The sequence below is a fragment of the Malaclemys terrapin genome, chromosome 16 (assembly GCF_027887155.1).
Source record: "Malaclemys terrapin pileata isolate rMalTer1 chromosome 16, rMalTer1.hap1, whole genome shotgun sequence".
Taxonomy (NCBI): Eukaryota; Metazoa; Chordata; order Testudines; family Emydidae; genus Malaclemys; species Malaclemys terrapin.
In genome coordinates, this window is record NC_071520.1 from 7,269,094 (window position 1) to 7,296,409 (window position 27,316).

Here is a 27,316-nt window from a genome sequence, read left to right on the forward strand (position 1 = left end):
AAAACCTTCAGAAGAGCCAGGTCCCATGATCAGATCTGACTCAGGCACTTAGGGCCAGATCATGAAAGGTATTTAGAGGCCTAACTCCCATTGGAATCAGTGGGAGTTCAATGTCTAAATAACTCTGGGCCTGAGAGCCATATTGAGACATCTAAAAGTGCAGGTAGTTGCCTGGTGAATTTTCCAAAGTCCAAAGTGTACATCTGGAGCAACACAAGTTAAGTTAACGGAGGTTCTCTGGATTGACGCTGGTGGAAGTGGGATCAGAACTTGTCCTACAACATTTTAATAGGGAATAATTTATTTATCTATATTTTTGTTCGTTTTTCTGTTTAAAAACCCTATAAAATTCTACAGAAGGGTTATAAATTACTGTCGAATTCTCTATATTTTCCCCCATAAGGACGGACCTCCTCGTTTTGTATCTCAGTGCAATCATGAGGTGCTTTGTGTGGGTTTGGAGGCACAGTCTGTGAAGGAGTCCACACAAGGTATTCCTCTAAGAGCCAGATTGAACTTTGCATGTTCAAATACCCTATGGGAGTGGACCTAGAACTCTTTAGCCCTGTGTCCCTGATCTCAGCCACCCTGGGCAGATCAGTGTTCGGGGGTTTCAAGGTAACTTTTAATGTTGCCTTGATTTCATGTCTCAATTGCCTCTGAAGCTGTGGGACAAGGATCATGTGTGTATATTGGTAAAGATGGGTTTTACAGTGTTTAGCAGGCATCTCAGGAAGTTGCAAATCTACTCACCCCCACCCCCTCTCCCCTGTTTATACTATAGCATTGGTGGTGGGGTGGCTTAGTTTTTACGTGTTTTTTTAGAAATGTTGGGTGGTTGGTTGGTGTAATATTAGCCTTATTACATCTTGTTACACCAGCCTGGAGCAGTATGAGTTTATAGCATCCATTAGACTTTGCACCATTGCTGAATTTCTTTCTATCTATCTATCTATCTATCTATCTATCTATCTATCTATCTATCTATCTATCTAAAACAAGACCATGGCATCTCTACAATCAGTAACATAAAACCAATAGTTTTATATAATGTTGATTTCATAGGATAATATTTTACAGTGTGGGGTCACAAACTGACACCTTACAGTACAGTACTGGGATTTGGCTTTAAGGATTACCCTGTTAATAATGTAATGATATCTTGCATCACTAGTAATCACATCGTTAATGCTTTAGAAGCTATGGTAATCGTCACTTGACTGATAATTATGCGTTGTAGCAAAAGAGTATCATAGCAATGTAATTGCCACTTCCTTGTCAAGTTTAGGGATTGTTTTCACTTGCTGCCACTGCTGCTCCAGAAAAATCTGCTTTGTTTCACTTGTTCGCTTTGAAAAAGTCTCCTAGGTGCTGCATATTTTGTATTCACCTACCTGCCAGCCTATCAGATGGAAAGAGGTCAGTGATGTCACTGGAAAGGGGAAAATAGAGATAATGCCCCAGACCAGTCAGTGAGGATATAGGGATGGATCCAGGGCCAAATTATAACACAATTTTGGTTCTCCTTCAAAACTCTTCCCTCTCTGCTCCCCTCATGGACTCTTATATACCTTCCATTCTTGAATCCTGGATCTTCTTCCCAAGTGAGGGAGCCAAAACCATGCCTGCAGAGACGCCAGCCATCAAAAGTTAGCTGTATGCTACACTGCCATTTGATATTCTGTCTCAAATTAACTGTACCTGCCTCTGACTTCTGGCCTGGGGAATCCTGCCCTAATTCACCCTGAAGAAATCCAGTACCACATAATAAAGTCCCTCTGTCTATGTTGTGTTTATATAAAACAGAGATCAAATCATGAGTAACTGGAAGACCAACCAGAACCCAGGTAGGAAGAAAAAGGAGATGGATCTCTATGTGGGAAATGAATTGTTAAGATGGACAAAGCAGTTGTTGGCCAGAAGTGACATGCAGAGTATGTACATTGGGAATTGGTCCTGCTTTGAGCAGGGGGTTGGACTAGATGACCTCTTGAGATCCCTTCCAACCTTGATATTCTATGATTCTACATGCACACCCACACACCCCTGCCCTACCCCCAGTTGTCCAGCTGATGCATAAACTACCAGAAATTGTCTTTATCATGAAGAAACCTGATTACACTGCCTTAGATGCCTGTCTGAACCTGGAAAGAAGCATTTTTTTTTTCAAAAGAAACCAATGCAGAGACAACTGTTTCCATTACATGGAGACAAGAAATTGTTGTAACAACAGATCTGTTGTTAAGAGACTTTGAACCTATAAACATTTACAGTCATGACAAAAGTGGCCTCGGTTGGCAGATGATCAGAATGCAACATAGTTCTTCAAAGATGTGCCAACATCTGTGTGTGGAGGAAAGAATGGAAGAATGTGTGACCTTGTTATTTCCCTTGGCATAAGAGTGAACAAGAAATCAGCAAATCCTAGATGCATTTGTGGCATATGAAGCCTTCCTGTGGGGTATAAAAACAACTATAAAGCTTGGGTGACTGTTATGGAGTTATCCCTTTGTCTTTGCAAGTGTAACCTGAGATCAATAGTGAAGCAAAATCTCCCTTGTATTGTGCAGTTGCACTTGGAATAATGCAGGTGTCAGCTCCAGGACACACAACCAAACTTTTACAACTTCTGCTTGAGGGCATTGCCATATTACTCGAGAAATGTTATCCACACTCACTGTGAGTAAAACAGAGTCAGAAGGGGACACCTTAACTGGACATGGTTCCTCTAATAGCCTTGCTATAGTTAATTCATATGATGGTGGACATAGAGTCATAAAGTTTAAAGCCTGAAGGGACCTCTAGACCTTCTAGTCTGACCTGGTCTATCACAGGCTACTAAACACCATCCAGCCACCAATGTGTGAGGCCCCTGCAATGACAGGTAATTGATTACATGAGATATGCCCAGATGATCCTGTCAAGTGACCTACATCCCATGCTGCAGAGGAAAGTTGAAAACAGCCTCTGGGATGCTGCTTTAAAAACTTATATGGCTGACTATTTCCAAAAATGTGGGTTCACCATATAGATTCCAAAGTACCTCAAATCCCTCCTCTTCTAGGAATGAGCATTGCTTCCCTACTAGAAGGAGTAGCTGTAGCACTTAGAAGCCCCAGTCAAGGAATTTAGGATGATGGTGCTCGGTGCTGTACATATGCTACACAACTTGCCATCTTTACTATAGCTGGGAGAAATTCACAACTTTTGTTCTTCAGAATTTCCTATGTTAATGGTGGTCAATTTCACATGATATCTCAGGGACATCCGCTTCCCAAACTTTTGGTTTATTTAAAATTTCTGTGTAATGACCTTCTTTGCACTGAATATGCAATTGTTCAGTGCATGAGCAGTCTTCATACAACAACAGGCCTATTTTCATTCAGCAAGTAGCCCCTTTCTGCTCCTACCTCCATTTAGAAGAAGATGGAGATTTTAATTCAAGAACCGGTGCTGATCTTCCAGTATCCACAAAGCCACCATGCCATATGCCTTTCCAATAGCAAACTATTAATTAAAATCAAAGCACTCATTAAGATTTTCATTCTTTTAAACCAGGGGTTCTCAAGCTTTTCTACTATACAACGCTCTACTTCGCGCTGATTAGACCTCAACTGGAGTATTGTATCCAGTTCTGGGGGCCACATTTCAGGAAAGATGTGGACAAATTGGAGAGATTCCAGAGAAGAGCAACAAAAATGATTAAAGGTCTAGAAAACATGACCTATGAGGGAAGATTGAAAAAATTGGTCTGGAAAAGAGAAGACTGAGAGGGGACATGATAACAGTTTTCAAGTACGTAAAAGGTTGTTACAAGGAGGAAAAAGAAAAATTGTTTTCTTAACCTCTGAGGATAGGACAAGAAGCAATGGGCTTAAATTGCAGCAATAGAGGTTTAGGTTGGACATTAGGAAAAACTTCCTAACTGTCAGGGTGGTTAAGCACTGGAATAAATTGCCTAGGGAGGTGGTGGAATCTCCATCATTGGGGATTTTTAAGATCAGGTTAGACAAACACCTGGCAGGACTAATTATCTAAACCATTCCTGACATGAGTGGAGGGGACTGTACTAGATGACCTCTCGAGATCCCTTCCAGTTCTATGATTCTATGAATCTATGAACACAGAGATTGTATCATGGACCATCTCCCTTGCCCAACCATCTTTGTCCATGCCCCACCTTCCCTTCCATTCCCCATCAACCAGTTTCACCTCCCTTCCTATTCCCCATTGCCCCATTACCTCCTCTCCTATTCATGGTTGTATGGACACCATGCCCTCTTCCATTCATGGTTGTGTGGATTACCTCCTTTCCCATTTGTGAGCATATATCACCCCTGTGGCAACTACGGGAATTACTTACATGGAAAACTAATATTAGAAAAGGGTTAATTTTGTAATGAGTATTTTAATGTGATGTAGCAGCTGGAAACAAGGAGAAGGAGGAGGAGACAACACCATGTGCCTGGCCACCTCTCTGGAAAACAACAGTGAGTGTTCCTGAACTGCCGTTTGAGAATCGGTGCCGTAGAGCAAGCAGAGAATGCAAGGGTTAGTCACAGAATTTCTAACCGTTTCACTGAGAGGAGCTGAGATATCTGATGGCTAAATTTTGATGCAAAAATTACAAAGTGGGCATGACATCAAGGTATCAGACTTTTAAAGAATGACCATGTGAGTGCCCGAAAATATTTTCAACCATGCTCATCTTTACAGTATATTATCTATTTTGAATGTTCCATGAGTACTAGTTGGATGTTTTAAATACATTCTCGTTGACCCCTTTTGTGTCTGCTTTGTTCTGCAAATGTCCCAGGATCTGACCCAACGTCCAATGAAGCCACACTTTGACTCCAAGAGATGTCAAAGTGGGCCACATGTGAACAAGTTTACTGGAAAGAATGTTTGCTTCAAATTTTTGACAAATATCTACAGAAATCAAATAACAGCTGTTTGTTAGTGTAACAATTTACATGTTCAACCACTTGGGAACCAATAGGGATCTGTTGTAGCTCTCAATATGCAATGTTGCAGAGTCAATGACATCATCTTGCTCCCTGAGATAAGGTATGGACTAATAAAGCTCCCAGAAGGACTAGAAGCCCATGACCATAAAATGACAATTCTCACATTATGTTCTTTGCACCACGATGATTCACAAAGAATTTGCTGATGGTCTGAAGAGCTAGTCACCTAGCTAACTTTCTTCCTTGATTGGACTTGCTAAATTACATGATATAGGGAGCTAAGAATGCATTAAATACTTTCCTAATATGTTTCCATGTAAGTCCGAGCTGTAGTTGCTAGAGGAATGTAGGCTCTTCATCATGAACTGCAGGGGCATGGTGCCTGAGATCATCATGAATGGATGAGAAGGTGCCCTTCAAATAATCTCTCTGTGGAATCAATGGCCCAGAGGTTGAAAACCTTGCATAGTACCCAACTCTTCCACACTTTTCTAACTTTTCATTAGGAGATCTCCAAGTACATTAAAAAGGAGGTAAGTATCATGGTCTCCATTTTACAAATAGAGGCACAGAGATGCGAAGTGACTTGCCCACCCTCACTGATTGGCAGAGGCAGGAATAGACCCCAGCTCTCAGGCCAGAATTCTAGCTAGTAGGCCACAAATTGGCATGATCTAAGACCCTCCTAGTCATGGATCAGTAAGTAAGAACTGTGGAGCTCTTAATGTAATATCCTTGGACCAGATTCTGCCCACCCTTACTCATGTTGGCTAGTATCTTATTCTGTGAGTAGCCCCATTGATTTCAATGGCAGCTAGTCAGGGAATAAGGTACCTACCACTCATTCGGAGTCACAGTCAGAATCTGGCCTTTCATTCCTAATTATAATAATGGGAGTTGCATAGATATTGACTTTGGGCCGTCCAAAAGGAAGGGAAATTAGAATAAATGAATTAGAGAGTGCCATGATGTGCCTTGTTTCGGCTCGATTTTCAGAGGGTCCTATGCACAGTTAGTACGATGATGATTGTAGTTGCCAGGAGTTCACATGATCGATAAGGACACCGGTATGTGTTGAAATCTGACCATGTTTGCTTGACGGATGGTCAGAGGTTCGGGGATTGCAATCGTGGCTACAGTCAAACCCTCGTCTCTGGATCTCCTGAAATGCGCTACGAGCCTGCTCGAAAGGCACCTGGAGTCTTTTCCTGGACTTTGCGGGGCTTTCACTCAGGCTCCAAGGGTGGTTTTCCCTCTTTAGGAGCCCAAACCTGACTGATTTTCAACAAGACTCAGTCACGTTAGAAAATCCCACCGCAAATGCCCATCCTGCCGTTGGTTCTTATGCGTTGGGCGTCCCACCCGCGATGACTGCCCGAGGCTACGGAATAAGTGGCATTGCCTTTGTGCTATGCTTGGCAGTAGCAAAGCCCATAACACTTCTGGTCGCAGTGTCTAATCAAAGGGCAGATTTGGGATGGCGAGGGGAGTCGGGAGTGGGGGGGGGTAGGGGTAGTTCTGTATGAACATCAGGCTGCACGGATTGCTATACAATCACAAAGTGACACGTCCAAACGTGTGTAACCTGCCAATTGGGAAGACGATAGGCGATTGCAAACATGCTTGTTAACGATGAGAGATTTGGCATGGCCGCTCCTATTTAGCGGGAAAGTCAATCGACATGGGGCCGTTTGGAATATTAAAATCTTTTATTTCGAGCACACCCGAAAGAAGACAGGATCCCCCAGCTCCCTGGCGGGAGTGGGGCGGAACAGAGAAACATCCAGGACAGAGGTTCCGTCTGGGATCTTTCAGCATTTCTTGTGATCTCTGTTTTCCTTTGTGCCAATACCGGCAGCCAGCGGGCTTGTCTGGATCAAGAGAGCAAGATGAAAGATACAGGGCGGGAAGGTGTTTTCTGAAACGCTTCCATGCACATTTCCTTCGCAGAGGTGATTTGTTTTTGTCCGATTCATTTCCCATTCCCTGAAAATATACTGAGAACTCCCCTTCCTATCTCTATGCCCCTTAACATTGCTGGGAAAGTTTGCCCCATTCCCACCCTCAACCACACACACACACACACACACACACACACACACACACACACACACACACACACACACACACACACACACACACACACACACACTCTTTCTCTCTTGTGGCTTAAACATCGCGGTGCGTTCCATAACTTGCTGATGCGGTAGAAAATTCCTTCGCCATCAGTAACTCTTATTTTTCACCAGAGGACTATAACAGCGTTTGTGATTAATATTGGAGAAAGCCAAACTATAAAATGAGAATTAGCCAACAGGAATCAGTGTCCCAGAGTCTATTACTGTGCCAGCTTCGGGGGGACACAACAACGTCCTTTCATTTGCTCCCAGTCAAACCCTCCGGGACGGGTGGCACTGAGGAAGTGTGTGTAGATACTATGCACTCTGACAAGGGATTTTTAATTCACAGATGGTATCTTTAATGCTGGGTAGAAGAGCAAAGGAGCCCGCCTCTCCATGGATTTCTTTGGAGCCCTAATGCCCCATGGTAAAGGGCTTGGCTGGTTTATGATCATTATCTAGAATAGGAAAGAAGTCCGTTTGAAGCTGCCTTTTCCAATTCCTTATTAGCCTCCAGCGCCTTAACTTTCTTCCCTAGGCAGGTAGAGTGACTCCAGCTATGGCATTGGGTATCCTTATTAAAGGGCAATCTGTGTTCTCCTCTTGACAGACTCCCACTTGAAGATTTAGCTTCCTCGCTCCCTGCGGGGATACCCCTCTAATGATTCCACTGCCTTTGTGCTCTGCTGTTTGTCAGGAGGGCTGACTTAAAAACACCCTGCATCTGCTTAGGCTAGAGAGCTGGGTTGCCTACGATTTAATAAACCTATAATTTGCACATTTCTAGTATGCCCTGTAATCTCACCGCTCTGGGACCCGGGCTAAAGACAAATCGCAGAGCCCGAGAGCTGGCATAAGGCACCGCCAGAGAATCAGAGTAAATAATGGCCTGAAAGCTGCAGCAGTAAAATAACCGAATGGAGAGCAGCCAACAATGATTGAAAAATAAACATCGCTCCGCATTCCCTGCAGTTTGCAGCCCGGCTTTATTTATCGTCCCGTTTTGAGAAGCTGTTGGGTGAACTTGGGCCATTCGAATAGCAGATCTAGGGGGACGCTCGAAAGAAACTGACCTGGCTTACGGATGCCTTTTTATAATGCAACTGGTAGTGCTAACCGAGTTTTACGTGTAGATGTTTAATTAAGTCTCCACGTTTTAAAGTGCCAAAGCTGCTCAAGGAAATTGACACAGGCCTCCCACCTTACTGGGGCCATGTGTGCGCTTATTCTCAAATACAAAAAACAACACCCCCCTCCCACCCAAAAAACCGACAACCAACCACCCCCAAACCGCACAAAAACTAACTAATTAACCAACTAACCGCAACCCAACCATCCATTAGGGGCTTTATTTCTGCACTAAGATCAAAGGCACACACACAAACAAACACACACAGGCATTATATATGGACAGACACTCACAAATGACTGTATTTGTGATCAAATGACCTACCGCTAGTGAAAGCTTAGCAGTGCACGTGTGATATCCATATGTATGGCCCGTTTGAAGAGTACAGGCAATACTTCAATAAAGCCAGATCACCTGATTACAGACAATAATGTGTGTGTGTGTTTGAAGGGATATGTGCGTCAGGATGTATGCTAGGGTTCGGACTCGGTAAACTGAAAATTAATATGATAAAACGTGAATAGCCAAACTGAAAGCTACAAGAGAAATGATGGGGGTGTTTTTAGTTTGTCTGAAACAGGCATTGTAGCGGGGAGGGGAGAGAAGCTTTTATTTGGGAGAGAAGAGAGCTCGAACTCATAACCCTACACGGCGCCTGGAAGAGTCAGTCTGACTTGAGCGCAGTACAGATGTTGATAAGATCGTCCCACTAGAACTATCCTATGTCTGGCCCCGCATGCCCTGAACGTCAAATCCTATTATGGCTGCTTAGGGCACCATAGGCCCAATTCAGTTTTCCGGCACAGCGGTGTAAATCCGGAGTATGTCCTATTTGCACCGATATAATAGAGCAAGATCTGGCCCAGCGCTCAGTTTTACGCAATACAATAATGGCTGGGGGAGGGGCTATTTGAACAGGTGGTTGCAACTTTTACAACATTTTGCTTAGGTAAAAGCACATCCAACATACGCTGGCGGACGTTGTAAATGAAGCATGGGATATAGTTCGTTATTATTTGTGTTGCCCATGGTGCCAGGCGCTGTACAATCCCGTGGGAAGATACCGTCCATCCCTGCTCCCAAAGGGCTTCCTGAAGAGGCGATGTGACGGTGAAAAGAGCGTGGGAACGTGCACGTGTCCAGTCGAGCGGAAGTGGTTGTGTGGGAGGCACGTGCTGTGAATGCTCGTGAGTCCTCACAGATGTGTGTCTACGTGTGACTCTGTGTGTGTGGCACGAAAGCATAGGTGTGCGAGCGTGGAAGGGGGTCGGATCTGCGGGTGTACGCGCTTTCTATCCTAATCCAGCATGCGAAACTCTCGCTGCACGTTTTGACAAACGGTGGGTGGTGTGTGTGTGTGTGGGGGGGAGTTAATACACTCAAGGATACATTGTGCGTCTACATGGGGCACCAGAGTCTAACCAGAGCGGGACAGACCCCAGTATCTCCCCTGAACTTCCTCACGCCGATGTTTGGGATTCTCTGCACAGACTTCTGCTTCTTTGCAAGGTTTCGCGCTCCTGCCCTCGTTAGCGGCAGCGCGAAGCTTTTAAAGAAGCGTGCCCGCGGAGTTTGGAGTAAGGCCGCTACGAGACTCAGCTCTTTCGGTAACACGAGATCGCTGAGAGCTGCACCGGTCCATGAGTCAATAGGTCGAAGAGCCTTTTGCTTGGGAAAACGTTTTCCGGCTCGGGTGCAGTGGAGGTGCCCGTTGGAGCTGCACCTTTGGTTTGCAATAAATGAAATAGCTGCGCTCGGAGATTTTATACGCCAGGGGGGAGTGGTGGTGGTGGTGAAATAATCTTCGGACGCAAGAAATAGAAGAAAGAAATCCCTCAAATGTCAGCAACTAGAAGCCAGCTCTGGCAGCGTGTTTACGATGTAAGATCCTGATAAAACTTATAGTAAAGTTATCTCTCCCTCCCTCCGCCCCAAATATACCTTCCAGACGGGCTTGGAGGTAGCTGGGCTCTGTTAGAATTGGATACTTAGAAGACAAACCGAGGGGGGGGGGGGAGATATATATAAATATATATATACACTCGCCTGGGGAATTGTAAAGACAGATTCTCTTCATTCTGCCAGCTCACAGCAGAGGAGAGAGAAGCGCGCAAACAGGGTGGAACTGACCAAACTGGAGCGCACAACTAAGCGCACCCAGGTAGATCCGTGCGCTAGAAAGGCAGGATAGGGCCCCTGGTTGCGCTCACTCCAGGAAGAGGCTAAAGTTGTTGATTATTTGAGGGCCTCCGTTTTGCCAGCCTTCTCGTTAGTAGGGACTAATCCCTACCCGGAAGAGGGAATCAATGGGGTCGATTGGGGTGAGGAAGGTATTAAAATCTGTGGGGATCTTATCCTCCCTGTTCGGGAGGGGAAGTGAGATGCTTTGGACACGGGTCTACTTCTGTTCTAAAAGCTGGTTGGCGCGATCTCTCAAAGGAAAATCACCTGGCGTAGATCTGGGCCCGATCCTTCAAACACAACCCGGATCCTCTTAACACTATTACAACCCCGCTCATCTCTCAGGGCCACTTACACGCCCTGCTTCCAGGACCCTTCAGTCGGGTTTTCTTTACTTTTTCAACTCAATATGCGGTTGTGGGGTTTTTTTTCCTCCCTAGAAAGAACAAACATTTTCTCCCATCACAAGCTTTCGGGCAAGGTCAGATAACAAGGCAGCTGGTGTGCAACGAAGTTGTAAGGAAATCATTGATATGTCGTAGGCTGAGTGAATCTATCCCAAAGAAAATATTACGTAAGTGAGTCTGATCAACGTGCCCGGGCGAAAGGCGCTCTCATAAAGGGCTAATGGAGCAAATGAAACAAATGATCATTGGAAATGTTAAACACAGAGGGGCATTTCATCACACCAACATAAATTCAGCTTGGAAGAGGTTTTTTTTTTTTTTTTTTTTAATCCTCTTGTTGTTCAATGCCAAGCAGTTTGAAGACCAACCGGGGGGAGATTTTTTTATATTCATGCTGGCAATTGAAAAAGGTTAAAGGGAGGTGTAGGGTGGGGATAAAACTGACAAAGCCAGAGCCCGATCCTGGCACTCCTGGTCCAAAGCCCATTGAAGTCAGTGGAAAGACTCCCGTGGACTTCAATGGGGTTTTGGATCCGGCTGTTCTTACGCACGGGAGTAGCCCCCCGGAACTCATGGGGTCACTCGTGCGACTGGCGCCTCTGAAGTCAATGCGGGCTTTGTCGCTGACTCCAATACGCTCAGGATCGGCCCCTACGTGGGGAAATCTAGCGTGGCCCATCTTTTTTTTTAATCTAACAACACCTTACTCACTTCTTCCCCTCCTCCCTAGTACAGGACCAGTTTATATAAGCCACAAAGTTTGGTACAATCTGCTAGAAAACACTGTCTGTCCATGCCTTAGCCTACACCTGCCCCTATGGATGCGTGACTCTACTAATTATGATTTAATAAAGTGATACAAATGCCCTTATACGCTGCATTACGGTGCCCCTCACACATTGTTTCTTCTGGGGACAAAACAGGGGCTTTCCGTTCATTTTCGCGCCAAGTATTTTCTAGGAGACTCTAGGGAACTTTTGGATACATTAAAAGAGACAGAAGCTCGGCAAATTCTCCTTAAACTGTTCTCTACTGGAAATTCCAATAAAAAAGTCCTTACGAATATTAATGGGGGGGGGGGGAGTATTTGAAAATTCAGATCTATTAGTCGAAGTACTATTAAACTTATTGTGCAGTTAGTTGTTTATAGAGGGCAGTTTTCAAACGAGCCGGTATTTTTGTCTGGCAACTGTTGGCTTGGGCAAAGTTGTCTTGGATAGAATATTTGTTTGCAGAGAAAAAACTACATTTGCGCGTAGGTGAATTTTGGACACACGTATGTAACATATAACCATATGGCATGCTTATATGATGGTAGATAATATGTATATGTATACACACTCACGCACGACCTTCGCATGCACCAGTGGGGGGGGTGTGTGTGTGTGTGTGTGTGTAACTCTGTCTTGGGAACACTTCTTGCACATGCAAGTACAGTTACTCAGATGAATACTTTTTTCTCACGGGTCCACATGCTTGCAGGATCGGGTCTATCTATATGCCATATGATTACTCTGGTATGTTCTTGAAATAATCCGAATTCTTGCACTCGTGTGAAGGCTTTTCTTTTGTTTGAAATTAAAATGTTTAGAAAACTAGAGACAGACAGAGAGTGAGAGAGATCCTTGGAAACGGCTTGAACTAATTTACCCCAGAAGAAGGAAATCTTTCAGGCAGTTACCTCTGCCAGCATGTTTAAAATGTATAAGTAATTTTAGATTGTGTCTTCAGTTAATATATTTTACCCCTTCTCCTCTAGATGACAAGGAAGACCAGTCATTGCAAGATGTCTGCAGATACAGCTCTTTAAGAGTTTCCATATTGTATGGTTACGAAAAAATGTGTTTGTGGTCCCTAAATCCCTCCCGACAACTTTCTAAAGTCATCTCGTGTTATGGTTTCCATTGTTTGGGCTGTATAAATCGTCTTTTGAAATTACACTCACTTCTCCCTCACGCCAAACCTGGAATCCTTTAGAAGGATAGAAACATTGAGATTTATCTGACAAGTGTGTGTGTGTGTTGGGGGAGGAGGGAGACTTTATTTCCACGGCTATCAGAGAGAAAGGAAGAAGAGTTCTAAGGAACACTTTACAAATTCGTGTTCGAAGTAACTTTGACGAATGATTTCTTCACTTAGCAAATCGGGATTACAGATTTCCTTGGTACATTCAGGTCTGGATTTGATCTTAGTGTTTGGGTGTATGCCCGTTAGGTTACTGCAGAAATAAACTTGCGTCCCTTATTTCTGAAGAGGTCTAAAGGAGATACTTACCTGCCTGTTTTGATTATCGAATGAGCAAGCCAGGCCACTGGTCACACACAATATTTAAAAAAAAAAATAATCATTTTATTCCCTCAATGATTGCAGTGTCTTTCTAATGATAAATTATGTTACTTAATCACAAGAGCAAAAACATCTATCTATCTATCTAATCTTAAGGAAATGAATCCCCTCTGTTTTACAGAAGGAAAACACTTCACTTTTTCTCTTTTCTTTTCTCTTCCTTTCTCTTCTCTTCTCTCTTCCATAATCTAAACCACATACATCATCTGTATCTGTGAGCTCTCTCAATGCACTTGCTCGCCTCGCAGAGAAGTCCTGAATGTGCCTTTCCCCGTTCAGTTCCCTTGTGGGTCTGAGTGTCGGAAGAGTTTTCGCAGGGCTTTCTCTCCAAATTAGGTTGAAGACGATCACTCCTGGTTTCCTTTCTGCTGCTGCAAAATCAGTAGGGTGCCGATTTGTTACAACGGCTTCGTACACACCCCAAATAAAAGCTTTGATCCAAACTTCCAAGTAAAGCAAAAAAAAAAAAAAAAAATGTAGGTTTCATTCATTAAACGTAGCATCGAATGTTAAAAATGTTTTTCCAAATTCCCCAGGTATTCTATGGTGTTGCTCAGCCCGTGACTGTGAGGAAGATGAAGAGGAGGGTATAGGAGACCGGCAGGGGGGTCAGAAATATACTAGTCTCTTCTACAGTTGTACAGCGATTTAAAAAAAAAGTGTGGCACGTTTGGGTTTTGAAAACCTAAAGCAAGAACAAACAAACAAAAGGAGGGCCCGATCCCGACAATACTGATGCACACGGGTGTCTATAACCAGCGATACCGTGGGCTTGCTCACAGGGACACTCAAAGTGACTCCCGTGTGTTTTCAGGATTGGGCCCTTGAGTGCTCAGCTATTGGGTATCAGATAGCCGAGGTCTCGTCGAAAGAGACGGGACTTGCCACTTAATATTGCCAATGCCTTTAGCGAATTTCAGTGCATTAATATGTCGTTACACTGATTCGTACACAAAATAAATACACTTGGACATTAACGCAATGTACCACGATGTTCATTTTCTCCCAGTGTAATTACTGTACTTGTGTGGGTACACACACATATCGGGTGTATATTATCTCTGAGTACACACACACACACACACACACACACACACACACACACACACACACATCATTTCTCCATCCATATTCACATGCCTATTCAATACAACAATGCCTTTCCAAAGTGAAGGTTTATATTATTTTTGTCTTAGAGTGAGCACCATCTGCGAGCATTGTTTGTATTATTTAAAGTTAATCTCTGAGCATACATACATCTGTTGCATACATTTCATATTAAATGGAACCCATATGTTTATATTTATATATACCTGTGCAAAGCATGACCCAGTTCTACAAGCCTCACTCAGGCATAGTTTCTCCCAGCTGATTTGATTTGGTTGATTGATTGATTGATTGATTGACATAGTGGGAATCGCAGGCTTGGGCCCATGGTTATATGAATAATGGCTTTCATTATTTTCAGAAAATATACTTTTGCATGTTGTCATATGTATTAGACATTCACAGAAGCAAACATAGAACTTCATGGATATAATCCAAACCTCCCTGAAAATATTTGATCACTGTCTGGCAAGTATACTCCAAATGTTATTCCTGCGAGCGACTTCTGCTTTATGTGCAAGTATTGGCCCTGACATGCTGCCTTTCTATAATTTCTATCTAGATGACATTAGCAATGGACCGCTTCCCCAAGACAGCAGAATGCAGCATTGTTCTACCTGCATTTTCCCCACATCCACCAACCTGCCCCTCCATAGTAGGACTGTGGACCAACAAGGGGCTACACACTTCAGCACTCCAACCCCACAGTCCTGCTGCCCTCGAGTTTAGAACAACAGAGGAAGAAGAATGTGTGTGTCAGGAACGTGAAGGTTTGGCTAGGAGAGCAAATGTCTGCCCACGCAAACTGCGCTCCTCGAGCCTGTAAGACAGAGCCTGTTCCTTCTTATCCCAAAGCCTCTGGAATTCCCATTGAGGGCTTTCATTCCCCCCCCCCCCCCGCTTTCGTGGGCCCCCCTTGTCCCACTCATACGGTGGCTTTCAATCTTCAGAAGTATAACAGCCCTGAAAGGCAGTCCTCCCCCCAGTCACCCCATACACCATCGCAGACAGGCAGGTATGTTTGTAACTTCACTTCATAGAACAACATCTTTTTTTTTTTGGTACCTGTTTTATTATTATAATTATTACAACACCGGATGACCGATCCCACTTATTGTGTATGAAGTGGGAAATGGATTTTCCTTGGTGAATTCCTTCAGACGCTAAACAATTCACAATATTAGAGTGTGGGTTTTTTTTTTTTTTTTGGCATCCAGGGGTGAAACAAAAAAAGCGCGCAACTTGTGATCTTCGTCTTTCAAGGAGTAGCCCTAAATCAAAACACCTGTTGCAGATTATCCTGCGTCCCCCCCTTGTAAATGGAATCATTTAAATACAAACAAGCGAGGATAAATGTATTGGTTTTCTCCCCCCTGACCTGGGATCACAGCTTTGGAGCTCGGTAGCGCTTAGTTGAAGACATTAATAATACATTCGGGAAGCAAATATGGGAGCTTTTCTCAGGTCACCTTTTGCCCTGCACACAGATACATATACACACGCGAGCACACAGACAGCTACACCCGGAGAACATACATAAACCCACTCCCGACACACGAATACACAGACACCCACGCAAAACGTATTCAGATGCACACAATCAGGCCTATCGATATAGCTACACACACACACAAAACATTGGCACACAGCTATACACACAAACACCACACTGAAAGCGGCGCGCAGAGTGTCCTCGCTAGGGGGGCTACACAAAACACAAGTTTTCATCTCTCCCTACAACTGGGGTTATTTCACTCTGTCCATCCCCTGCCGAAACCCCATCGCCAAGCACTCAGGTAACCACCCCCCGGCCTCCGCTTTGGAAAGGATCAAGGACCCAAGCGGGCGAACATTACCTTGTTGCCGGGCAGGGAGTCGGCACCAGGGCAGAGGGCGCATGGATGAGAAGTACGGCACTTCCCCTGACAGCCGTTTCATTTGGCCACTGGCGCCGTTTCCGGTTGTAACTACTAGGGGACCCAATGAGTTTTGCTGATAAGGTATCACAGTGTCTCTCGTCCGCGGGCAGCACCTTAGCTCTGAGCTCCACGGGACCACTGGCCGCAGTTCCAGGACAGCCGGGAGATGTCGAGGTATTTCTGGTAACAATCACATCACACACATGCCTACATTCCGGCTTCCTTTCTCTTTATCCCTACCACCACATTTGAAGTCACACCTTCTACTGGATTTCTTAGGTCCGGGGTGGGGGGGTGGGTTGCTGCTGCTGGTTGTTAATCTGTAGGGCTCCACCAGGCCAATAAAACCAACATAGCCAGAAACTTCTTTTTCAATAGGAACTTTCTTCTTCCCCCCCCACACGCCCCGCGAGAATGCCTGTTTGTTTTCGCCTGGGTTTAATAGTAGAGTCTGTAAGCAGCGCTGGGTTTGTGTGGCGGGGGAAACTCGAAAAATGCCCTGCTCTGAAAGTTACTCAAACTGAGATGCCTTTGTTTTTCTTTTGCAGAGACCTGTCCTAGACATTACACACACACACACGATAATATATATCGATATATCTATATGTGAGTGTGTGTTTTATGTGCAGTCATTCATATCTATCTATGAATAACTAGGACAGGTCTCCTCCTAGAACAAGAACAGAGGCCTTAAGTCTTAAACATCAAGAAGTCTGATACACATGTACATCTTCCTAGTGTTTAACACACGCACAGACACCCCACACATCTGGTCTATGCATACACACATCTGTATCCATATACACCCATCCATACACACACACATCTATTTAAGATATTTTAACATTTAAGACTTCTAATAATAATTATTAATTAATAATGTATGTGTGCAGTCAGAAGGGGGGGGCCCTGATCTTAGCTGGGGCTTCTTGTTGTCACCTAATACCCACACTATCCTGTGGACTGAAAGCCAGCTAAAGGACGGTAAGCCAAGTATTATGTTTGTGGGAGGCATCTTGTGGGGTTTTGCAAGGATCTTTGGTCAGGTCTTATCTAATATTTTCATTAATGATCTAGTGAAAGGAGAATGCAGCTCATTAATAAAACTGGCAGATGCTTCCTAGCTGGGAGGAGTTGTGCACAACTGTGAGGACTGAGAAATAAAAGAAGGGGACCTAGGAAGAGTAGAACTATTGGTAGAAAATAATACATTAGACTGGATTTAGAAAAAAAGTAGGCTAATACAGCTGGCAGAAAAATCACCCAAAACACAGATTTTCAACGGGGACCTGATCCAAACCCCAGTGAAGTTGATGATCAGGCCCAGAGAAGGAAAAGGCCGTGGACAGCAACTTAGACTTGTGTTGGTGGTGCAAAATGCCTGCAGAAACACAAAGGGGAAACGCACCTATGAGCTGTACGCACAGAGGTACAAATGCATGGAGCAGGAAGATAATGCTCCCACCCTTGCATTCTGTGTCTACACTAGAGACCTTACGGTAGCACAGCTGTACCAATGCTCTCCTGACATAATTATGCCACCCCCAACCAGTGGTGGTAGCTATGCCGGTGGGAGAAGCACATGTAGTGTAGACATGGCCTAGGAGTAGACGGATCTGACTTTAAGTCCCAGCTCCCCATATGCTTCTTGGCTAAGCATCATAGCTTCTCTGTGTCTCACCTGAACAATGGGGAAAATAGCACTTCCTTACTTCAGAGGGGAATTGCTATGGGAGTCTGTAGAAGACAGATAAACAGGCATTATTGAGGAGGAGGATAAAAGGCCTGGGATAAAATGAAGCAAGAGAACATTTAAGATGAATAGCAGGAAACTTTTCCTGACAGTGAGTTCTATTAGAGTGAGGAATAGCCTCCATAGGAAAATGTTGACAAACCCTATTGCTTGGGCATTTAAACATAGATTAGAAGAGGCAGTAGGAAAAGTAGAATAGAGACAAAGATCCTGTATTGGTGGGGAAATGAAGATGATCTAATAGGTGTTCCCACTTCTCATTTTGGGATAGCCATTTTGGTATTTAAAACAGAAATGGGTACAAAGAAGCCACACATCATTTCTCAGCAGTTAGAAGAATAACAGTGGGGTTTAGCTACAAAACAAACTCACACGTTTAGAGAGATCAGGTGGATGAGGTAATATCTTGTCTCTAATATCCTGGGACCAACTGGACTACAACACATCTACACATTTGGCATTCTAAGTCCCTTCATGAACTACAGGTCATAGAATTTAAACAAACCCAGCCACCACACTTATATTTATCGGATCAGCTCCTGTGAATCAAGATAGGTCCATTGACATCAACAGACCTACACCAATGTACTCCACTGAGGAGCTGGTCCACTGTATTTTAGCACATACATCTGACTACCCGTCTGTCTATCTGTCCGAAAGATTGTAGCATTGTAGGTCAATCAAATCGAATACATTTCTTTCCCCCTTTTAAAAGTGATAATGAGCCCACCTATTCCAAAAGGCAAAGAGAAAACATGGACCCAATTAACTACAGCATTGCATCCATTTTAAAGACTCTAATTCCATTGAAATTAACTACACCAGCATGAAATTGGACTAAGACAGTTGTGGATCAGGTCCATTATCTTAATCCTGATCATGTCCATTTATTTTGCAATGATGTTTTTAACAGCTCTTCCCTAAGTGGCTGATTATTTTAACATTTCTTTCTTTCCCTTTTAACACCTAAGACTTAATTATTAAATGAAAAACCTATATCTATTTGTGTCATCACCATCAATATTTAGCGAAGCCGTGAATATGATTATGGACTGCGAATATGAACAATGCGGGAGGATAAAGGAGGTGTATGTGTGTGTATGAGAGAGAGAGAGAGATCCCCAATTAATAGACATCCATCTCTCATAATGAGCCCTTTAGGAAGAAATGAAAAATGGTCAAAGCCTGGTAAAGTCAATTAAGTCACTTTCAAATAAGAGGTTACCCAGCAAGGCCAAAAGTTAACATATAAAGGCTTATTGCCAGGGCAGTAAAAATAAAATGGTTCTTGAATATCTGAAGACATTTGGTTGCTATTATAGACAAGTGGAGCTAATAATGTGGGCACATTCGCTGACTAATCGTGGGACTGGGCATCCTATAAGGACGCATAATAAGGAAAGACTGCAAGGTTCTCTAGCTAAATAAGTCCAAAAGGGCCATTATAAAACCACTGACACAAGAAGTGTGGTTGGGACAAAGAGCATTTATAATGAGAGCTTTTCAAACATACCCATAACTGGAAGCTAGCAGCGTGAACGTGGCTAAAGGACATTTGTTTTTTATAGAGAACACATGGCGAAGCTTTATGAAGCAAAGTCTTCTAATGATGTTTAGAGTAAACATCCTTACCACCATAACAAGCTGTTTGGAAAATTAACTGTGCTTTCCCCTTCTTTAAATCCAGAACCGGGAAAAAGTAACTACACCTTACAGGGTTTTTTGAAGGAGTAAAGGCAATAGTTTCAAACATAAGATAGATAGAAAGAAAAAGTGAATAGGGGCAGTGTGATGGGTGTGTGCATCCCACACCAGCCTTGAGGCCAATTAGGTCGCCTGGCCTCACCTGAGAGGGGGAGGACCAGGGTTAACTGAGAATAGAGCCCAGCTGGGGAGGAGCTGGGCCAGCCCTGTAAAACCAGGAAGCTGGCAGTAGAAGGGGGTAGTAGGAAGGCGGTCTGAAGTCATTCCCTAGATGGAAAGTGAGTTGGCTGGGGACAAGGAGGAGATCAAGGGGAAGAATAAGCCCTGGGGTCCTGCCCTGAACTGTGGAGTCCAGCAAGAGGCTGAGAAAGGTGAAGTAGCTATGGGGCACAGGGGAATCTCTAGTGGTAAACCAGAGATCGGCAAGGAGATATAGATATGGGGTAGGAAGGCATCCAGGGAGCAGCAATAGGGTATGGATGGAAAGTCATAGGGTCTCTGAGCTGGGACCTGGAGTAGTGGAAAGGCCTGGGTTCCCCTACCAGCCACTGGGAAGGTGGGAGATGTGGACTGGAAGACCATCTGAGGTGGTATCCAGACATTATGTCTGGTGGGACTTTGTTACCCCAGAAGGGCAGGGGACTGCATAGTGACCTGGCCAGAGGGCGGAGTCATGAAGAGGGAGCAGCCTGTCTCGTGCAGAGAGAGGGGTCATAGTGTGTGTAACGGGTGGAAGGGGGCATCCAGCATGAAGAGCTGCTTCCCAGAGCTAGCCTCAAGAAGGTGCAGCTGCGGTGAGTGGGACCCCTTGACAGGCAGGTTTGTTCTAATTCCTGCCAGGCTGCAAGGATCTGATCTTGCTCTCGTAGTGAAGGAAGATGTTCTAGCTTCACTGGGAGTAGAATTGAGCCTCAGCTGTGTGCCGGGCTGATGCCTTTACTACTTATGCAGACAATGCTCCTGGTGAAGTCCATGGGAAGCCTACCTAGGTAAGGAGCTTGGCAGTATGGCCAACAATTAGGGCCCAGTTCTGCCGCATATACTCAGGTTGAGAAGAACCTTACTCCTTGAGTGGCCCTACTGACAACAATGAGTCTGCTCGTGTAGTAAGGTGCTACTCAACCGAAGACAGGGCAGCAGAATAGCGCCCTTTGCACATCAGTGCCTCATGTTAGGCACCTAGCTCTGAATTTAAGCGCCTAAATAACAAAATGGATTTTCAGAGGGGCTGAGCTCCAGCAGCTCCCCCTGAAAGAAATGATGGCCTTCCTACCAATTTCAACAAGCGTCCTGCCAGAGTACAGAGTGTGTGCTGACTCTACGGTTTGGTCCATGCAGTATTAGGGATGTGACATATCCACCTGCTCTTATTCATGGTGGAGCCAAATCATGACTTCCTTCCTCAAGCCAAGCTACCGTTGGGTCAGATCCTGAGCGATGCTGTGCAAATGAAAGTCCCAAAGAAATTCCTCTTGCAGGGATGTGTATTCCTATCCACAAACAGCTGTGTATAATTCCTCAAGCAGGCAGTGGGGATTGTGCAGATTTATTGTCATACAGTGAGATCTCTACATTACTGAAGACAACATACATCTCTTATGTTCTTCCTATCACAAGGATGCTCTTCCCAGTGGAAGACTCAGTATGGCGGTGGGGGGCGGGGGAGTGGAGGGATGCACAAGGTAACTACAGGTGTATCCTGGACCAGAAAACTTGCCCATCACTTACAGTACATGTGTTCGCTACCATTGGAGTACGGTTAACTCCACATGTGGCGCTGGCTTGCTCACAACTTCTCTCTCTTAGGTACTTATATGGCCCCCATCATGTTGCAAGCTGTAATGTAATTATCTTCCCAACACCCTGCTGAGGTAGGGCTGGGCTATTATACCCATTTTACAGATGTGGAACTGTGGCACAGAGAGATGAAAGGACAGATTTTTTTCAAAGGTATTTAGTGATTTAGGCACTTACAGAAAGGTGCCTTTTGAATATCCCACTAGATTACAATCTGTGTCTAAATACCTTTGAAAATCTGGTCCTCGGGTCATATTGTAAGCCTGTAGGAAAGCATGGACTTCACTCTGGATCCATCTGCCAAGTTCTATGCTAACGCCCTAGCCACCTGCCTGTCTTTTTCTGGTCTTAGTCAAATGTATGTGCCTCCTGAGTAGAATGCTGAGGAAAGGGGTGTGTCTGGAGTGGATAAGGAGTGTGCTAGGGCTCAGGCCCCATTGACACAGTGGACATGCAATTTGGAGCAGGAATAGATGCTGTTTATTGGTTATATTACGTAGTGTTTCCTGGCCCCAAGCCAGGTCAGAATCCCATTGTATTAGATCCCGTACAAACATTTACTAAGAGACAGTTCGGACAAAAGAAGCAAGACAAAGAAAGGGAAACAGACTGACCAGGATCACACAACAGGTCCTCGTCAGAGCCAGGAAGAAGCTCAATTGATGCTAAGCCCAGTTCCCTATCCACTACCATGTGCAGCTACCTTCTGAAGAGGCGGCCAATGCAATTGAGGGGAGGTCAATGAGAGAGTGGAATCTACCTCCATTTATTTATCCACAAGTACGTTACAGCTGCAAATCTGTTAGCCTAGCACTGTGGCTTGGAAGTTGCGTACGGTGGTTTTGGCTTTATGCTCTTGGCTATTATATATTGCAGGTTTCCTTTCTAAACATTTCTTACCAGATGCTAAGAAAAATAATCCTAAATATCAGATTGCAAACCCGCAGTCCACATAAATGTATATGTCACACACGTCACTAGACTTACAGGAATGCAAACATGTCTAATGAGTGGAGCATGGAGCACTTAGATTCTTCTCCTGGTTCCGACAAGGGGCCACGTTCTCCTACAACAGGGGTTCTCAAACTGGGGGTCAGGACCCCTCAGGAGGTCACAAGGTTATTATATGCGGGTCACAAGCTGTCAGCCTCCACCCCAAACCCCGCTTGGCCTCCAGCATTTATAATGGGGTTAAATATATTAAAAAGTGTTTTTAATTTATAAGGAGGGTCCCACTCAGAGGCTTGCTATGTGAAAGGGATCACCAGTACCAAAGTTAGAGAACGACTGTCCTACAACCTTTGCTTCCATCCCATTGTGTTGGCAGTTCTATGGGTTTCGGTCTGAGCAAGGTTGGTAAGAGATAAAAGAGATTGCATCCTTGTTTTTTCTCATCCAAGCAGGCTCCCATTCCCTCACTCCATCTATTCAGATCTTGGGCCCTGGTCTTGCCTCTGCACTTTGAATATTTCCCCTCTCCTTTGAGCAAGTGGGCAGAGAGGGAGTGGAGAGTGGTGGGAGAGGACAGGCACTGCAATACTTGCTGGCCAGACTAGTAACCAGACATTTTTTGGGGGGTGTAATAAGCTGTGCCTTCTGCAGTAACTTACTTCCCCCATGGGGCAAGAGCGGTGCTGAGGAGCTACATCTCCTGGGGGTTACTCCTAGGCCGATGCAATGTTAGGCATCACCCCTTGTTTAAGGATGTGCTTAGAACCAAATTCTAGCCCTACCAGTCTACCATTGCCAGTCCTTCATCAGGTGAGCACTTCCAGGGTCTTCCCATAGGAGTGCTCATGGCACTATGTGTTTGTTGGACAAGACCCTCACCATGGTAGGGGTTTGCTTTGGTTTGGACGAAGGGCCTAGACTTTCCTGAGAGGCTTTCAGCACCTCTGGCTGCCATTGCAGTTTTGGGAGCAGAGGGCACTTGGGACTTGTGGAATCGAGGCCTTCATGTCTATGATGATGTCAGAGCCTTCTGACCTGTTTGGGAGGACTGGGAGTCATTGGGCTACCATTCCAGCAAGGGGTTTTGGTGACCTCATAAAGCACACAAGTGGAGCAGGCGACAGGGTCTCCAGTTCAACTCTGAAATGGGATTTGACCCACACAGCCCTGTGGGCAATTGGGAAGGAAAGGGGAGAGTGGGCAAACTTGTCCTGTGGGTGCAATGAGCAGAGCTGCTCAGGGATAAGGACACTCCCCAACTTTCCATCCACCCGCTAAGCAGCTCTCTGCTGGTCCTCGGTCCCCTCTGTGCAAAAACCTGGGGCGGGGGAAGGGAACCATGATTCTTTCTTTGTTACAACCTGTGGGGGGAGGGGAGGGCTCTGTATCCCTCAGTAGCATCTCCTCTTTCTTTCCTTGGTGACAGCTCTGGTTTGGAACAGTCAGCAAGGACAGTGTGTGCGGTTTCACCAGCTGCCAGTCAATCAGCCTTGAGACAGCTTGTCACGCCCATCTCAGGGAGGTGCTGCCCATGCTCAATGCCGCCTGGACAGCGTCCCCCAGCTCGCAGGTGGGGCGGACTCAGAACCTCTGCCCCTGTAAGCTCTGTGGTGCTGATTCACCAGTGGGGAGAGCTCCCACTTGACTTCTTTGGGAGCTGTGGGCGCTCAGCACCTTTAAAATCTGGCTGTAAGGCTACACCTGGGACACGAACCCCCCTGGCTCCAGAGGTCTCTGCACCACAGGGCTAGGGAAGCTAAGCTTTGACCCATGCTTGCATAATGAAGGGGCACAAGCAGCCACCTGCATTTTCAGACTAATGCTAATAAGTAGTGGTAGAGGCAGTGTGGCATAGTGGACAGATCACTCAACCAGGACTCAAGAGACTTGGGTTCTAGTCCTGGCTCTGCCTCTAGCAGAGCACATCACTTCCCCTCTCCGTGCCTCAGTTTCCCTATAATGGTACTGACCTCTTTTTGTAAAGCACATGGAGGAAAATCCCATTACTATATCAGACATAGATTAATTTATGAGTCAGAGAAACCTTTCCACGGTCCCTGGTAGCTCCCTCCGAGCAGCTTTCTGTGATAGACACTCACGGGTTAATTTACAGAAGAAAACGCTTCTAGCTGAAACTGGCTGTAAGTAACTTACCGGATTCTCCTCCACTGAACAAACAACTTTCCCCTGGCAATGACCCCAGGGAGTTCTAAACCCTGCCTGCCGGACCGAAACTGGTGTCTCTGCCTGAAGGCTGCAGTTAGAAATGATTGACCCTGTGGGAGGGATGGGTTCTGCCAACTTCAACTGCTGCTGCAGGAAAGCAAGAGAGGTACCTGGTAGAACCCAATGTCAAACACTTTCTGGGGTGTAGACACAGGAATAGAGTAGCTCACCTGAACTCTTAACCCACGCCACGCACATACCCTAAGAATCACTTAACCAGTGAGTTGCATCTTTAAAATAGACCACTGCAAAGCACATATAGAATGCACAGTTATGATTCATTTTAAATCTCCCAGTAAAACTTACCCTGTCCTTTTTAAGGTGCGCGTATGTCCCCATCACCGCAGTATCTGAATGTCTCAGTCTTTACTGGATTCCTCCTGTGAGGTCAGGAAATGCTATCGCCTTCAATTTTCCAGAAGGGAAACTGAGGCAAAGAGCGGCTAAGAGGAAGTCTACACAGCCCATGGAAGTGAGCCTCCTAGTCCAAGTGCTAGTGTAGACAGTGCTTTGAAGTTGCAGCTCGAGCTGGAAGTCTGTGGTAGAGAAGGGAGCTGTATGTGGGTCTTTGAAGTCCGAGGCTAGGACCTTGACTATTAGACCATCCTTTATCTCCCATTACAGAGTGTAGTCGTGTTAGAGGATACTTCAGAGCAACGGGTTAAAAACAAAAATATAAGAATGGCTATACTGGGTCAGACCAGTGGTCCATAGAGGCCAGTATCCTGCCTCTGACAGCAGCCATACCAGAGTTTCAGGGAGAGTGTACAGAACAGGACAATTTTAGAGTGATCCACCCCCAGCTTCTATTCCTGGCTTGTGGTATCAGAGGTTATGGGTTTATCTATTGACAGTATTTCTAAAGGACCCACTTCTATAGCACATAAATGTTTTAGGAATTTAAAAGAGTATTTCCTGGCAATGGTGGCTCTTCCACACTGGAATGTTGCACCTGTTTAATTAAATTGGTTTTAGTTAAACTAGTGCAAGTCCTGTGCCTTACAAGCATTCCAGGGTTGTGTTGGTGACCATACAGTTAAAGGCGCTAATGTTGGGCAAAGAAAGAGAATTCCGGCAGTGGAGGTGCCCTGGGTCTCCTTCATTAAGGATTTGGAAGAAAAAGTTATCACTGTTGGCCAAGCTATTCACTGTAAACAAACAGGCCTACAATATTCTCCAACATTATAAGATAAAGCAACTGAGCATTTCATCTGCTAATGTTGACAAAGCTGAGTCTTGCTGTAACTGAATTAATTATCTTTCCAGACCTCTGGATTAGTCTCATTAGTCGCAATATAGTGGTAGAATGTCAGGCCCAACCAGAATCAGGACTGCATGGTGTCAGACACTGTACAAACAGAGAGAGGCAGAGAGACAGTCCCTGCACCAGTCTACAGACAAAGTGGGGCAAGGGAAACAAAGGCACAGAGAGGTGTAGTACCTTGCCCAAGGTCATGCAGGTTTGTCAGTGGCAGAAATGAGAACACAACCTAGTTTTCCCAGCCAGTGACCTATCCACTAGAGTTTAAACTGGGATCTGGCTATATTCCCCACATCCACTCTCATTTTTTCCTCTGTTTCCCCTCCATGATCCGTAAGGGGCACGGTCAAGGGCTTGAAATGCCATGAGAATGATTAAAGGATTAGAAAACACGCCTTACAGTGATATATTTGAGGAGCTCAATCTATTTAGTGTGGCAAAGAGAAGGTTAAGGGGTGACTGGATTACAGCCTGTAAGTATCTACATGGGGAACAAATATTTGACAATGAGCTTTTCAGTCTAGCAGAGACGGGTGTAAAGTGATCCAGTGACTGGAAGTTGAAGCTAGACAAATTCAGACTAAAATTATGTCATAAAATTTTAGTACTGAGAATAATTAACCATTAGAACAATTTACCAAGGGTCGTGGGGAATTTTCCATCACTGACAATATTTAAATCAAGATGGGATTTTTTTCTAAAAGCGCTGCCCTAGAAATTATTTTGGGGACGTTCTCTGGGCTGTGTTAAACACAGGAGGTCCCCTCTGGCCTTGGAATCTATGAATTGTCTATGCGTGGCTTTTGCCCCAGTTTAATTAAATGAGTAGAAAAACCAATGTAATTAAATTGGTGCAATCCTCAAGTGTGGAAGCAGAACCACTGCCATGAAATGTTCTTTTCAATTTCTCTCCCGCAAAACACCTTGCTACTGTGGCGATGGGTCCATTAGAAATATGATCGAGAAATAGATACTTGACCAAGAAGAAAAGAAACAACCTCAGTCCAGATGCTCGTTGCTTCTGCAAGATCAAGCCTATGGATCCCTAGGAAATGGAACAAATGGAAGTGGGTAGAACCATCTCCATGGCATGGCTCCATCATCTCTCTGGCTTCCTCTGAGAGAGCTCCTTGGGCTTGTGGGTCCTCACTAGGTGAGCTGGGGATGGTAGTGGAAAGGGCTGGGACAGGATGTGCACCCTCTTGGGCATCCTTTCCAGCTCTTCTTTTGCGGCTCTTCAATGCTTTTCAAAAGATAGCGATATGTCAAGGCACCCTGTGGGGTCTTTCCTGCTTCCCCAGTCCCACAGATGCTGTGCAAAGCTCAATGGAAGCTCTTCCTGGGGAGTTCTCCTAGTATGGGTCTGAAGGTCATACAGAACCAGCAGCATTGTAAAACACAGCCTGTGGCCTCCCTTCCCCATTCACTGCGGGTTAAGGGCTAACCCC

The 27,316-nt window shown here is 45.0% G+C and overlaps 1 protein-coding gene and 1 long non-coding RNA gene across 2 annotated transcripts in view; one reads left to right on the forward strand and one right to left on the reverse strand.

The window, feature by feature from the left end:
• LOC128824971 (uncharacterized) overlaps positions 1-14,081 on the forward strand; it is a 30,040-nt gene extending 15,959 nt beyond the window's left edge. The window contains exon 3 of the long non-coding RNA XR_008442552.1: positions 13,687-14,081. This is a non-coding gene — a long non-coding RNA (uncharacterized LOC128824971). The remainder of the gene's footprint in view (positions 1-13,686) is intronic.
• TBX5 (T-box transcription factor 5) overlaps positions 1-16,130 on the reverse strand; it is an 80,172-nt gene extending 64,042 nt beyond the window's left edge. The window contains exon 1 of the mRNA XM_054006981.1: positions 16,114-16,130. The gene's annotated coding sequence lies outside the window, so the exon portion shown is untranslated. The remainder of the gene's footprint in view (positions 1-16,113) is intronic.
• Between the last annotated feature and the right edge of the window lie 11,186 nt (positions 16,131-27,316).